Source organism: Rhinolophus sinicus, chromosome X (genome assembly GCF_036562045.2).
Source record: "Rhinolophus sinicus isolate RSC01 chromosome X, ASM3656204v1, whole genome shotgun sequence".
Classification (NCBI taxonomy): domain Eukaryota; kingdom Metazoa; phylum Chordata; class Mammalia; order Chiroptera; family Rhinolophidae; genus Rhinolophus; species Rhinolophus sinicus.
Genome location: NC_133768.1, coordinates 41,387,055 through 41,402,904, shown reverse-complemented (window position 1 = coordinate 41,402,904; position 15,850 = coordinate 41,387,055). Strand labels below are relative to the sequence as shown.

At 37.2% G+C, this 15,850-nt stretch overlaps 1 protein-coding gene across 4 annotated transcripts in view; it reads right to left on the bottom strand.

The window, feature by feature from the left end:
- Window positions 1–15,850, bottom strand: part of MAGED1 (MAGE family member D1) — a 96,337-nt gene that overhangs the window by 41,250 nt on the left and 39,237 nt on the right. Inside the window, exon 1 of one of the 4 annotated variants that reach the window (XM_019719319.2) lies at window positions 8,919–8,983. The exons of the other annotated variants lie outside the window; for them this stretch is intronic. The gene's annotated coding sequence lies outside the window, so the exon portion shown is untranslated. Of the gene's footprint in view, window positions 1–8,918; window positions 8,984–15,850 lie in introns of those variants that run through there. 4 annotated transcript variants of the gene reach the window in all.

The following is a 15,850-nucleotide window of genomic DNA, read 5'->3' as shown; positions in this document are numbered from 1 at the left end:
TGGTGGAGTTTTGAAGAAGAAGAGCACAATAATCAAAAGTTTTGATGTGTTCTATTAAAGAAAAAGAATATTCCGATACTTGTTAAAATGATAGGAAAGACTTTATTAAGGACTATTGTGATGTGTCAAGACTATTGCAAAAAGGGGAGAGAGATTGGACTCAACTCAGAATACAGTAAAGAGATGGGGATTTATACCCAAGAAGCAGACTGTGTCGGGAAGGCATAGAAAATTACAAGAGGAGCCATCAAGGATAGGAGGATTCTTGCTAAACCAACTTAGGATTCTTGCTGACGGGAGACCAGGGTGATCAGAGATCAAGGGTGGGGGGGATTCTTGGTAAATTGACTTAGCAGGATTCTTTCTCAAACTGGGTTAGGCAGGCCAAAGACAGTGCCCAGGGGTAAGCTCTAGTTGAAAAGAGGGCTCAGGGGAACATGACTAAAGTTTGGTTAAGGAGAGAGCCATGGTTAACGCTTTTCTATTCTTCAGCTTTCCTTGGGAAATGTTTCTCCACTGAAATATTCTCTATTTTAGACCTATGGCAATGAGACGGCCCCTGAATACACAAGCACATACAGAATTATACACACGCAACACTATGTACATGTGTATGCACAGATCTATTTGATAGATGGATGGATAGATAGATAGATAGATAGATAGATAGATAGATAGATATTATATGTATATAATGTCGTATTACACTGCACCTTATGTATGTGTGTAGGAAAGTCATGTGGTGTGTGAGAGTTGTGTGTATAAATATATATAATTTGCATGTATTATAACATTATAATACACACACACATACACACACACACACACACCCCTCTCTCACACATCGCTCACACACACAGGGTGCAGGGCAACGTGACAGTATCTCTCCTGGACAGCTATACCTCTGTCCTCCTTACCAGTCTCCTACTGCCCCACTCATATCCACTCACCCAGTGCCTCATCAGTACATTACAGGGGGGACTATATATATCACCTGCTTAAGACAACATCATTACTTCTCCCTCATAGCCTTCAGAGTGAAATCCCAGTTCTCTGACCTGACCTTTGGGGCTCTCAACATCCTGGCCCCTATCCATGCATCAGTTTTATCTCTCCTTCCCTACATAAAACTTTTGTTCCAGTCACAATCAACTACATAGATGCCTTCCCTTGAATTCATCAAGATACCTCCCTCCCTCTTCCAGTTTCCTCTGACTGGAACACCCTTCATAGGTCCTCTACCTGCACACCACCTCTACTCACTCAATATCAAGCATTAGCTCCCCTTTCCAAAGCAATTTCAGATGCCCCCTGTGTGCTCCCACAGCCTGTCACCCCCCACTTACCTATGTGCACCATAGTACTGATCATACTCTTTAGACATTGTCTGTTTACTTACTCATATCTTCACTATAATGAATCTTCAAAGATAGGAAACCAGTCAGGTTCACCTTCACATCCCCTGTACCCAGCATAAGACCAAATACATGGTATTAATTGTTCTATAAATTTTTGCTAAATGAATGACTGCAGAAACAAATGAAAGCCATGCTTATTGTCAATGGAATGCTGGTAGAGTCATTCATATGTATTCAAAATAGTGAGGAAAAGGGCACTACAGGACACCAAAAATAGCAATAATTCCTGAGCACTCACATCTTGGTTTCTAAGTACCAATCCCTACTGAAAGAATACATGATTCCTCACAAAATGGCTGATTCCAGGGCAGGGGCAAGGAGTATACATGTTGAGCCTAAAATATCTTGTGTCAGAAAGCAAAGAAGCCAAGACCTAATGAGATCATGTAAAAAGGATACAGGAAGCAAAAAGAAAGGGCTCCTAATTTCTAAGATGACACAGTTTGAGCATTTTTAAAAAATCACAATAGAGGGCTGGCCTGGTGGCTCAGCTGGTTAGAGCTCCATGCTCCTAACTCCGAAGGCTGTCGGTTCAATTCACACATGGGTCAGTGGGCTCTCAACTACAAGGTTGACAGTTCAATTCCTCGACTCCCACAAGGGATGGTGGGCTGCGCCCCCTGCAACTAGCAACGGCAACTGGACCTGGAGCTGAGCTGCGCCCTCCACAACTAAGACTGAAAGGACAACTTGAAGCTGAATGGCACCCTCCACAACTAAGACTGAAAGGACAACTTGACTTGGAAAAAAGGCCTGGAAGTACACACTGTTCCCTAATAAAGTCCTGTTCCCCTTCCCCAATTAAAAAAAATCACAATAGACACATATAAAATACATAAAAGTTCATGAATTCCTAATGCTATTAAAGAAAACGACGAAGGTCTTTAGGAAACCAACTCATTACTCTGAAAACAGATAAATGAAAAAAAGAAACATGTATCCTGACTTTGTTTTTATGAAATATATTTCAGGACAATAAAAATAGCTATAAGGAAAAAGGTATCTTTTACAAAATAATTCCAGCTAGAAGGATTGATAGAATTAGACCACTGTTTTTCAACCACTATTGACATAACAAACTTAGACAATTATCTTCAATGGCTGTTAAATTGAACAGGAGAAAGTTTGGTAGGAAATGCTACAATGGAGGATCAGGCTGAATAACACCTGAAAACACAAATCAATCCCAGCACCAGTTAAAAAGGTAAAACCAGACACGATGAAATGCATACAAAGAGCATATCACTGCCTGAGATGATGCTTTTCCTTAAAAAACAATGGAAAGTGAATCAGCCTCTAGCTCTAAATCCCAGTTGAACAGGAAACAAGGGGATGGGAAAACAAACGTCTCCTCAAGGAAGCAATCATCCAAATCCATTTGTCAATGGGACAAATGACTTTACTTTCTTTAATAAATCAATGGTGTTCAAAATAGAAGGTGCTATAGAGGGTTTCATAGGAAAAGAGACTTAAGAGAAAAATATCCAGTGGCAATAAACAGCCCTTGTTTGGATACAGATTTAACAAAGCTACTGTAAAAAGACATCTTTAAGAAAATCATGGAAATATGAAAATGAACTGAGTATTAAATGATATAAGGAGTGACTGTTAATCTTATTACGTATAAATGCCTAGTGGTTACTTAATATAATGCACCTGTGAACTAGGGATACACAATGAGTTATTTATCTGTGTAATGTCATGATGCCTGGGATTGCTTTAAAATAACAGCAGTGAAAAAAGTGGGTGAGGAGAAAAGATCAAACAAAATTGCCAAAATAGTATTAATTCTTGAAGCTGGGGAATGGATACATGCATGTTTATTTTACTAGTTTCTAGTTAAAATATATTTGAAAATTTCAGTAATAAAAGAAAAAAGACAGAGTCCAATGTGCAGGGGGTCCAACTGGTCCCTTTCAAACTGGAAAGTTTGAGCTACAGAAGAAATAATGACTGAAATGAATTGAAAAGTACTAAATATATAAATATCCACAAGCTCAACAAAATAGAGAAAACAACAATAAAATCTCAAATATAAAATACATTAGTCTAGGTTGGATGATGGTTTTAAACACAAGCTATATAAGGTTTGTTTGGGAAAAGAAGAAATTTCAAAATGGATGACATATTAGATGATATTAGGGAATTATTGTTAATTTTTCTTGGTGAGATAATAGTAATTAAATTATTTACAAAATGTTCCTAAGATTAGGAGATGACTGCTGAGATATTTAGGAGTGAAGTACCATGATATGTGCTCCTCAAGTTGATCTATTAAGTGGTATGAAGCTGAAGGTGAATAATATTGTATGTCAACTATATTTATATATATATATATATAGTCACGGGATATGGAGTACACCATAGGGATTAGAGTCAGTGGAATTGTAATAGATATATATGATGTCAGAGGGGCAATAGATTGGGGGATGGAGGTTATCACTTTGTGAGGGGTGAAATGTCTAACTATTACATTGTTTTGTACACATGAAACTAATTTAAAAAAAAGCCAAGAAGAATTTTTGTAGAAATTGACAAGCTGATTCTAAAATGGGAATGGAGATTCAAAAGACCAACAATAATCAAGGCATTATTGAAGAAAGACTTCTTCAATGGACTTAATGACCATATGTAAGGTTTACTATAAAGTTATATTAATTATGACAGTGGTACTCATACAAGGATAGAAAAATAAACCAAATGGAACAGAATTCAGAAACAAATCCACACATGTAACCTAATAATTTGATTTATGAAAAAGATGACACTATAGGAGGGAAAGAGTGATCTTTTCAGTAAGTGGGATGGGGTTGACTGGTGTCCATTTTGACACACACAAACAAAAATGAGCCTTTAAGCCATACCCATAACTCATACTGGCAACATACACAAAACGCAATTGTAAATACAAATGAGAGACTAAACAATAACACAACATAGAATAAAATACCTTCATGACCTTGAGAAAGACAAAGATTTCTTAACCAGGTCAAACATGCACTGGCCACAAAGGGGGAAATTATGAATTGAACAATATCAAAATTGAGATATTCACTTCATCGAAAGACACCATTAAAAGGTTAAAAATACAAGCAACTGAAACTTGCAAGAAATAATCTAACAAAGTATTCACATCTTTCAAAGTAATATAGAAAGATCACCTAAAAATCAATAAGAAAAAGATAGTCCAAGAGAAAAAGCAGTTAAAAAACTTGAACAAGCACCTCATAAAAAAATATCCTGGCCAACAAACATGGAAAGATGTGCATATATCATCAGTGGTATGTAAATTAAACCACAATGAGATACCATTATAACCATTAGAATGGATACATTTTCTTTTTAAAAAGAAAAGACTATGACAAGTTTTGGCAATATTCTAGAGGAACTGGAAATCTTAAACATGTCTCTTGGGAATTTTTTGGTACAACCGGAAAACTGGTTGACAATATCTACTAAAGTTAATCATACATATAACCTATATTCAGCAATTCTACTCTTAGGTATATGACCAACATAAATGTGTACATATATCACCAAAAGACATGTATTAGTAAAATGTTCATAATACTATTTGCAGGCCAAAAAACGGAAGCAACCAAAATGCCCACCGACGGTGGTATATTTACACAGAATACATTATCAATGAGAATAAAGGAATAGATTCACCCAATAACAGATGAATCTCAGAAACAAAATCTTAAGCTAAAGAAGTCAGACACACACACACACACACACACACACACACACACACACACACTGCATACTATGCTATTGTAGTTTTATAAAATCCAAAAACAGGGAAAATTATTATACAGTGATAGAAGCCAGAATTGTGATTAATTTGGAGTTTAGTTGTGACTAGGAAAGGATACATTCAAGGTTTTTCAGATACTAATCATGTTCTATTTCTTAATCTCCTGGTGGTTATTCAGGTGTGTTTACATTGTAAAAATGCTTTGAGCTGTATACTTATGATTTGTGCACCATTCTATGTGTATTTAAGTTCACTTAAAAAAAAATGCCTGCAAATCTCAAATGGTTCAGCCAAAATAGATAGATCAAAAAACAGATAAAAATTATACCTCAATTAAAAAGGAATAGGTGGATAGAGGGAGCAGTAAGTGAACAACTGAGCTAATATGACAAAAGTTAACAACTGTTGAATCTAGGTTCAGAGAATAAAAGTATTCATTGTACTCTTTGTTCAACTTATGTTTGTTTATATTTTTGATTAGTAAATGTTCAAGTGAAAAGAGTCATCATTCCTCTCAACTCTTAATATTTATAACTAGGAAGTAATTAATACACTTGATATAATCTGACTTGTGAAAGCAAACTTTAAAAAACGAAATTTCGAGGGTAAGGGGAGTGGTGGATGGAAGATGAGGGTAAGAGGGGTCAAATATATGGTGATGGAAGGAGAACTGACTCTGGGTGGTGAACACACAATGGGATTTATCGATGATGTAATACAGAATTGTACACCTGAAATCTATGTAATTTTACTAACAATTGTCACCCCAATAAATTTTTTTAAAAAAGAAAAAAAACCGAAATTTCTATACCCAGATTATGTTTTATAAAATAATAAAATAAAATAGTCTATATGTTTTCTATTTGTTATTAATAAACAGAAAGACAGATAGAAAGAAAGAACCAGGCCAGGAATGAGTATCTTACAGACCCTAACTCCACGAATTCTACCACTATTTAGCAAGTTACTATCCACCTGAGTCTTGTTTTTATCAGTAAAATGACCAGGATAATACTGACCTCAGAGGGTGGTTTTTAACATTAGGTGACCAACTATATTTAAAAGCTTGTCTGTTACAAACAAGCACTGAATTCATTTTTCCATTTACCATACCAAGCATTAATGGGCAACATATAATGAACACACAGTGATAAGAGCAATGAGAGAGGCTAAGTAAATATGCTGCAGGATAGCACACAGTGTGCCACAAAGAAACAGACTGAGGATGGAGGTAGATACATGTCTTCTTACTGGGGCTGGTAACTCACTATTCACCTAAATGGTAGCAAGAAGCTAACTAGGAAAAAGAAAATATGGGGAAATTATGTGGGTGGATTAGATTAGTTGATTATGCAGAGTGTTGCTTCACACTATGCAGAAAAGTGACTGACTATGGAGGAGTGGGGAGTGCAGGAAGCAAAGTGAACAACAAATGCAGAGACACTGGCATAGACATATCCTGTTTTCCTATTAATATCTGTATAGTTCATGCCCTCACTTCCTTTAGTATTCTGCTCAAATGTCACCTAACCAGGAGGCCTTCCTGACCATCCTATCTAAAATAGGACAGCCCCTCCTCATCACAACCTATTACATATTTAATATATATTCATTTATTATCTGTCTCTCAGCTATAGTTTGAAAACTTTGTTTTCAGGGGTCAATCCAAGAAGAGGATTTAACAATCATAAATATCTACACATCCCATATAGGATCACCTAAATATATAAAGCTAATGTTAATGGGCATAAAGGGAGAAATTCACAGTAATACAATAATAGCAGGGGATTTTAATACCTCACTCATATGAATGGTAGATCATCCAGACAGAAAATTAATAAGGAAATAATGGCCTTAAATGTCACATTAGGCAAGATCAACTTCATAAACATTTACAGAACATTTCATCCAAAAAGTGCAGGATGCAGATTTTTCAAGGGCCCATTCTCCAGGATAGATCATATATTAAGCCACAAAACAAACCTCAATAAATTAAAGACTGAAATCTTTTCTGACCACAATGCCACGAAGCTAGAAATAAATTCTAAAGGAAGAAAACTGGAAAAACACACACAAATATGTAGAGACTAAATGACCAATAGGTCAAAGAGAAAATAAAAACAGGAAATCAAAAACTACCTTGAAACAAATGAAAATGAAAACAAAACTTTTCCAAATTTATGGGGTACTTTTGTTTTTATTTTCCACATTGCAGCCTCAATGCTTAGAACACTGTCTGGCACATAAGTTATTCAATAAAAAAATTACTGAATGAATAGGTGGATGCATGCACAGTGGGTTGCAGCCCATGTGATGATGATATCTAAAACTGTATAATTATGACTTCAATAGAGAATAAAGAGACATCAGCAATACCCTTTGAAAAAGTTCCTAAGTGTTTTGGTGTCATAAAATCTCTGCCTCATTGTTTATTCTAAAGGAACTGAAAACTATACCTGGCCTAGAAAAAAGAATCACCTCTTTATTTGGCAAACACAACACACTAGTTAGAAGAGGAGGAATAAATGCTTGTTCAAGGAGATACTTGGTTCAATTCTCCTTTAGAGCCTGAAAAAACCCTGAACATCATTATAAATTTAATGATTATTTCCCTTCTCTTGGGTAAAGAATTGAAATAATAAACTGTGATTATTAACTAGGGATCTCATCAGATAAATTACATATGGTAAATGAAACAGAAAAATACATTTCACATTGCAACAAATGGGGGAAAAAAGACAGCTCACAATGCAACAAAACAGATAATACTTGCAAAACTCTTAGGGAAAAAAATACTTGAAAAATATGCCAGTTTGCTGCTCAATGTTACTACCAGAGACCAGAAAAGGATTTGCATAATAAACCCAACTCATGAAATAATACATGTGTAATTGGATGTCATATCTGTCAACCATTTCTGCTCTATGAGAGGTTATAAAAGGGGTGGGAAATCTTCCATCTTCTAAAGCTGACACCAGGTTTTAGGCAAAACACGCTATGTTTGCAATACCATAAAAATCTGGGGATTCAGTTCTATGCCAAAATTTTACATTTTTTAAAAAAGTCATGGCTAGACAGCTGAAACCTGTGCAATATCTGATGTGTATTTTTTTTAGAGTAAAAATATAAATAAAAGGTCACAGAAATTTGAACTCGTCCCCTTTGTCTCTTAGGGCTCTAAAATCTGTTTCTTTGCGTATTTTTTTAAAGAAAATAGCCTTGACCTTGAAATTGAAATCACACCCGATTTCTACAGTATATAATTCACTTGCCTCTGCAGGGCAGATTCAGGAGAGACCAGAAGCCTTCAGTGGGATAAAATACTGGGTCAGAAGGGGAAAAACGGGAAGACTGTAGGTTCAGAGTGGGGGTAGGGGTTGCAAAAGTTCTGAGGCTTAAAGGGGACTGACTAGAAGGTAGGAGTGACAGGAAAGAAATCTGTGGTAGAGGGAATGAACCAGGCTCAGAAAGATCTGGAAGATGATCCAGGATAAAGAGGAGATGTGAAGAGTGACGAGGGATAAAAGTACCACAAAAGTCAGAAGAGGGAGGGGATAATGGCCTGCCATCTCCCGCGGATTTGGAGAGGAGATAGGGAGGCGATCAGAACCACAACCATCAGAAATATCCTCCATACTGTGGGGATGAATTCTTTCCACCCCATGTTGAAGCAAGGAGGAAAGCTTCCCTGGCATGTTTGAGCATTCACTGTGAGAATTACCAGTCCCTTCCTTTACACTCACCTTGATGAAGAAAGCCAGCGACGCGCCTACAGTATGACCGGAAGTGGTATTTTCTTTTGTTTGGCGGAAGCTTTAGCTTCTGCTGCCACCCACCCAACCCCCACCCCTCACCCCTCACCCCTCACCCCCCACCCCTACACCCGCACTTTCACTCCAGGCCGTTTCCTGTGCCTCTCTAGCAAGCTCTTGCAAGACTTTATCTCATTGGTTCTCTCACTAGATCAGAACCTGGATAGAGATGTAAACCGCCTAGAAATCAGTCAACTTTTTTCAAATCCGAGCGCTTTGCAGTATCTCTGTCAAACCCCACCTATCCAATTTGTCACCTGTCCTTGTGAATCAGCTTTTTAAATACCTCCCTTACCCTTAGTCCCTTAACTCTTGAATGTCTGCAGTTTCATATTTACCATACCGGTTCACTGTTTTCTGGACAATTTTGGGAAATAAAGTTAACTTTTATTAGTAGCATACTTTGATTTCAAGTTTTTTTTTTAAAATCTTAAATCTGAATCATTTTTGTTTTGGAACGGTATCCAAAGAGTTACATGCCATACTCAAAATTCCAAATAAATAAATGTGAACTCATTTAGAAAACATTCTTGGATACTTACATACCCCCCCCCCCCCAAAGAAAAAAAATGAAGAAAATGACAGCTTAAAAAAAGTTCCAGTACAATACAATAATGAGAATAATCCTTCCTCTGGTTAAAAGTTCAATATTGAATTAATTACCTGTTGCCACTACCAACAAAAACCAATTCTGCTCAATATCTGGACTCCAGTTCTTCTCTTTTGTGGTTATTTTTTTGTGTGTGTGGTTATTTTGATACGGGCCAAGATTTCTTTCCTAAGAGACTTTAAGTTTCCTTTTTTTTTTTAATTAAAGCTTATTGGGATAACAATTGTTAGTAAAGTTACATACATTTCAAGTGTACAATTCTGTGTTACATAATCTATAAATCCCATTGTGTGTCCACCACCCAGTCAGTTCTCCTTCCATCACCATATATTTGATCCCCTTTACCCTCATCTACCAACCCCCTCCCCCCTTACCCTCTGGTAACCATTAAACTATTGTCTGTGTCTATGAGTTCTTGTTTCTCATTTGTTAGTCTTGTTATTTTGTTGTTTTTGATTTATATACCACATATCAGTGAAATCATACGGTTCTCTGCTTTTGCTGTCTGACTTATTTCACTCAGCATTATACTCTCAAGATCCATCCATGTTGTCACAAATGGTCCTATTTCATCTTTTCTTACCACCGAATAGTATTCCATTGTGTACATATACCACAACTTTTTTATCCATTAATCTATCGAAGTAAATTTTGGTTGTTTCCATGTCTTGGTACCGTAAATAAAGCTGCCATGAACATTGGAGCACACTTGTCTTTATGTATAAATGTTTTCAGATTTTTTGGGTAGATACCCAGAAGAGGGATTGCTGGGTCATACAGTATTCTATTCGTAATTTTTTGAGAAACCTCCACACTGCCTTCCATAGAGGCTGCACCAGTCTGCATTCCCACCAACAGTGTATGAGGGTTCCTTTTTCTCCACAGCCACTCCAACGCTTGTTACTATTTGTCTTGTTGATGACAGCCATTCTAACTGGGGTGAAGTGATATCTCATTGCGGTTTTTATCTGCATTTCTCAGATGATTAGTGATGCTGAGCATTTTTTCATATGTCTCTTTGCCATTTGTATGTCGTCCCTGGAGAGATGACTCTTCAGGTCCTCTGCCCATTTTTCAATTGGGTTGTTCGTTTTTTTGCTGTGCATTGCATGAGTTCCTTGTATATTTTTGATATTAGCCCCTTATCAGAGGCACTGTTTGCAAAAATCATCTCCCATTCAGTTGGTTGCCTCTTCATTTTGTCGCTGATTTCTTTTGCTGTGCAGAAGCTTCTAACTTTGATATAGTCCCATTAATTTATTTCAGCTTTTACTTCCCTTGCCTTTGGAGTCAAATTCATAAAATACTCTTTGAACCTAAGATCCATAAGTTTAGTACCTCTGTTTTCTTCAATGCAGTTTATTATTTCAGGTCTTATGCTTAAGGCTTTGATACATTTTGAATTAATTTTGTTACATGGTGAGAGATAGCAGTCCAGTTTCATTCTTTTCCCGTGGCTTTCCAATTCTCCCAGCACCATTTATTGAAGAGGCTGTCTTTTCTCCATTGTATGTTTTTTGCTTCTTTGTCATAAATTATCTGTCAATATTTATGTGGTTTATTTCTGGGTTCTCAATTCTATTCCTTTGGTCTATGTGTGTGTTTTTCTGCCAATACCATGCTGTTTTGATTATTATTACCCTGTAGTACAAGCTAAAGTCAGGGACTTTAATACCTCCAGCTTTGTTCTTTTTCTTTTTTTAAAAAATTTATTGGGGAGACAATTGTTAGTAAAATTACATAGATTTCAGGTATACAATTCTGTATCACATCATCTATAAATCCCATGGTGTGTTCACCATCCAGAGTCAGTTCTCCTTCCATCACCATATATTTGATCCCCCTTACCCTCATCTCCCACCCCCAACCCCCCTTACCCTCTGGTAACCACTAAACTATTGTCTATGTCTATGACTTTTTGTTTCTCATTTGTTTGTCTTGTTATTTTGTTCATTTTGGTTTATAGACCACATATCAGTGAAATCATATGGTTCTCTGCTTTTGCTGTGTGACTTATTTCGCTTAGCATTATACTCTCAAGATCCAACCATGTGGTCACAAATGTTCCTGTATCATCTTTTCTTACCGCCGAATAGTATTCCATTGTGTACATATACCACAACTTCTTTATCCATTCATCTATCGAAGGACATTTTGGTTGTTTCCATGTCTTGGCCACCGTAAACAAAGCTGCAATAAAGATTGGAGCACACGTGTATTTATGGATAAATGTTTTCAGACTTTTTGGGTAGATACCCAGGAGAGGGATTGTTGGGTCATATGGTAATTCTAATTGTAAGTTGTTGAGGAACCTCCACACTGCCTTCCATAACGGCTGCACCAGTCTGCATTCCCTCCAACAGTGTATGAGGGTTCCTTTTTCTCCACAGCCTCTCCAACACATGTTACTATTTGTCTTATTCATGATAGCCATTCTGACTGGGGTGAGGTGATATCTCACTGTGGTTTTTATTTGCATTTCTCTGATGATTAGTGGTGTTGAGCATTTTTTCATATGTCTATTTGCCATTTGTCAGGGAGTGTGATACCTCCGGTATTGTTCTTTTTTCTTAGGATTGCTTTGGCTATTCGGGGTCTTTTGTGGTTCCAAACAAATCTGATGATTTTTTGTTCTATTTCTTTTAAAAATGTCTTTGGGATTTTGATGGGGATTGCATTGAATCTGTATATTGCTTTGGGTAATATGGCCATTTTAACTATGTTGACTCTTCCAATCCTTCAGCATGGAATGTGTTTCCATTTCATTGTGTCTTCTTCAATTTCTTTCAAAAATGTCTTATAGTTTTCAGCATATAGGTCCTTCACATCCTTCGTTAAGTTTATTCCTAGGTATTTTATTCTTTTTTTAAATTAAATTTATGGGGGTGACTATTGTTAGTAAAATTACATAGATTTCAGGTGTACAATTCTGTATTACATCATCTATAAATCCCATTGTGTGTTCATCACCCAGAGTCAGTTCTCCTTCCATCACCATATATTTGATCCCCCTTACCTTCATCTCCCACCCCCCACCCCCCACCCCCCTTACCCTCTGGTAACCACTAAATTATTGTCTGTGTCTATGAGTTTCTGTTTCTCACTTGTTTGTCTTGTTCTTTTGTTGTTTTTTGTTCATATACCACATATCAGTGAAATCACATGGTTCTCTGCTTTTTCTGTCTGACTTGTTTCGCTCAGAATTACACTCTCAAGATCCATCCATGTTGTCACAAATGTTCCTATATCATCTTTTCTTACCGCCGAATAGTATTCCATTGGGTATATATACCACAACTTCTTCATCCATTCATCTATCGAAGGACATTTTGGTTGTTTCCATGTCTTGGCCACCGTAAACAAAGCTGCAATGAACATTGGAGCACACGTGTCTTTATGGATAAATGTTTTCAGATTTTTTGGGTAGATACCCAGGAGAAGGATTGCTGGGTCATATGGTAATTCTATTCGTAATTTTTTGAGGAACCTCCACACTGCCTTCCATAACGGCTGCACCAGTCTGCATTCCCACCAACAGTGTATGAGGGTTCCTTTTTCTCCACTGCCTCTCCAACACTTGTTACTATTTGTCTTGTTGATGATAGCCATTCTGACTGGGGTGAGGTGATATCTCATTGTGGTTTTGATTTGCATTTCTCTGATGATTAGTGATGTTGAGCATTTAATCAGATGTCTATTTGCCATTTGTATGTCCTCTTTGGAGAAATGTCTCTTCAAGTCCTCTGCCCATTTTTCAATTGGGTTGTTTGTTTTTTGTTGTTGAGTTGCATGAGTTCCTTGTATATTCTGGATATTAGCCCTTATCGGAGGCACTGTTTGCAAAAATCTTCTCCCATTCAGTTGGTGGCCTCTTTATTTTGTCAATGGTTTCTTTTGCTGTGCAGAAGCTTTTAAGTTTCATATAGTCCCATTCATTTATTTTAGCTTTTACTTCCATTGCCTTTGGAGTCAAATTCATAAAATGCTCTTTGAACCCAAGGTCCATAAGTTTAGTACCTATGTTTTCTTCTATGCAGTTTATTGTGTCAGGTCTTATGCTTAAGTCTTTGATCCATTTTGAATTAACTTTGGTACATGGTGACAAATAGCAGTCCAGTTTCATTCTTTTGCACGTGGCTATCCAATTCTCCCAGCACCATTTATTGAAGAGGCTGTCTTTGCTCCATTGTATGTTTTAGCTTCTTTGTCAAAAATTATCTGTCCATATTTATGTGGTTTTATTTCTGGGTTCTCAATTCTATTCCATTGGTCTATGTGTCTGTTTTTCTGCCAATACCATGCTGTTTTGATTATTGTAGCCCTGTAGTACAAGCCAAAGTCAGGAAGTGTGATACCTCCATTATTGTTCTTTTTCTTAAGATTGCTTTGGCTATTCGGGTCTTTTGTGGTTCCAAACAAATCTGATGATTTTTTGTTCTATTTCTTTAAAATATGCCATTGGGATTTTGATGGGGATTGCATTGAATCTGTATATTGCTTTGGGTAATATGGCCATTTTAACTATGTTGATTCTTCCAATCCATGAGCACGGAATGTCTTTCCATTTCTTTGTGTCTTCTTCAGTTTCTTTCAAAAATGTCTCATAGTTTTCAGCATATAGGTCCTTCACATCCTTGGTTAAGTGTATTCCTAGGTATTTTATTCTTTTTGCTGCGATTGCAAAAGGAATTGTTTTTCGTATTTCTTTTTCTGAGATTTCATTGTTAGTATATAGGAAAGCAATCGACTTTTGTACATTGATTTTGTAGCCGGCAAGTTTACTGTATTCGTTGATTGTTTCTAATAGCTTTTTGGTGGAGTCTTTAGGGTTTTCTATATATAACATCATGTCATCTGCAAAGAGAGATAATTTAACTTCTTCATTCCCAATTTGGATGCCTTTTATTTCTTTCTCTTACCTGATTGCTCTGGCAAGGACTTCCAACACTATGTGGAAAAGCAAAGGTGGTAGGGGACAGTGCTGTCGTGTTCCTGAACATAGAGCAAAGGGCTTCAGTTTTTCACCATTAATTATGAGATTCGCAGAGGGCTTGTCATATATGGCCTTTAGCATGGTAAGGTATTTTCCTTCGATACCTATTTTGTTAAGTGTTTTAATCATAAATGGATGTTGTATCTTGTCAAATGCTTTTTCTGCATCAACTGATAAAATCATATGATTTTTGTCCTTTATTTTGTTTATGTGATGTATCACATTGATGGATTTGCGGATGTTGAACCATCCTTGTGCCCCGGGGATGAACCCCACTTGCTCGTGATGAATAATCTTTTTAATGCATTGTTGTATTCGATTTGCTAGAATTTTATTTAGGATTTTTGCATCGGTATTCATTAGAGATATTGATCTGTAGTTTTCTTTTTTGTGTTGTCCTTACCAGGTTTTGGTATCAGAGTAATGTTGACCTCATAAAATGAGTTAGGGAGTACTCTCTCTTCTTCAATTTTTTGGAAGAGTTTGAGCAGGTTTGGTATTACATCCTCTTTGAAGGTTTGGTAGAATTCACTAGTGAAGCCATCTGGTCCCGGACTTTTGCTTTTGGGAAGGTTTTGGATGACTGATTCAATTTACTTACTGGTGATCGGTCTGTTTAGATTTTCCAGTTCTTCATGGTTCAGCCTTGGAAGGCTATATGTTTCTAAGACTTGTCAATTTCTTCTAGGTTGTTGAATTTGGTGGCATATAGTCATTCATAGTATTCTTGAATAATCCTTTGTATTTCTGTGTCCAGTTGCCATTGCTAGTTGCAGGGGTCACAGCCCACCATCCCTTGCGGGAGTCAAACTGGCAACCTTGTGGTTGAGAGGATGCGCTCCAACCAACTGAGCCATCCGGGAGCTCAGCGGCAGCTCAGCTCAAGGTGCCGTGTTCAACCTTTGTTGCAGGGGGCGGAGCCCACCATCCCTTGTGGGACTCGAGGAGTTGAACCGGCAACCTTGTGGTTGAGAGTCCACTGGCCCATGTGGGAATCTAACCGGCAGCTTTTGGAGTTAGGAGCATGGAGCTCTAACCGCCTGAGCCACCGGGCCGGCCCTGCTAACCTTTTTTTGATATCAGCAGGATTATTCATTATGAATTTGTACCAACTGAACAAATAGTTAACCAAGTTTACTATTTAGAAGTGCTGAAAAGGCTGTGTGAAAAATTTAGATGACCTGAACTTTTCACCAACAACTCATGCATGGCTCATGCATCACGACAATGCACCAGCTCACACGGCACTGTCTGTGAGGG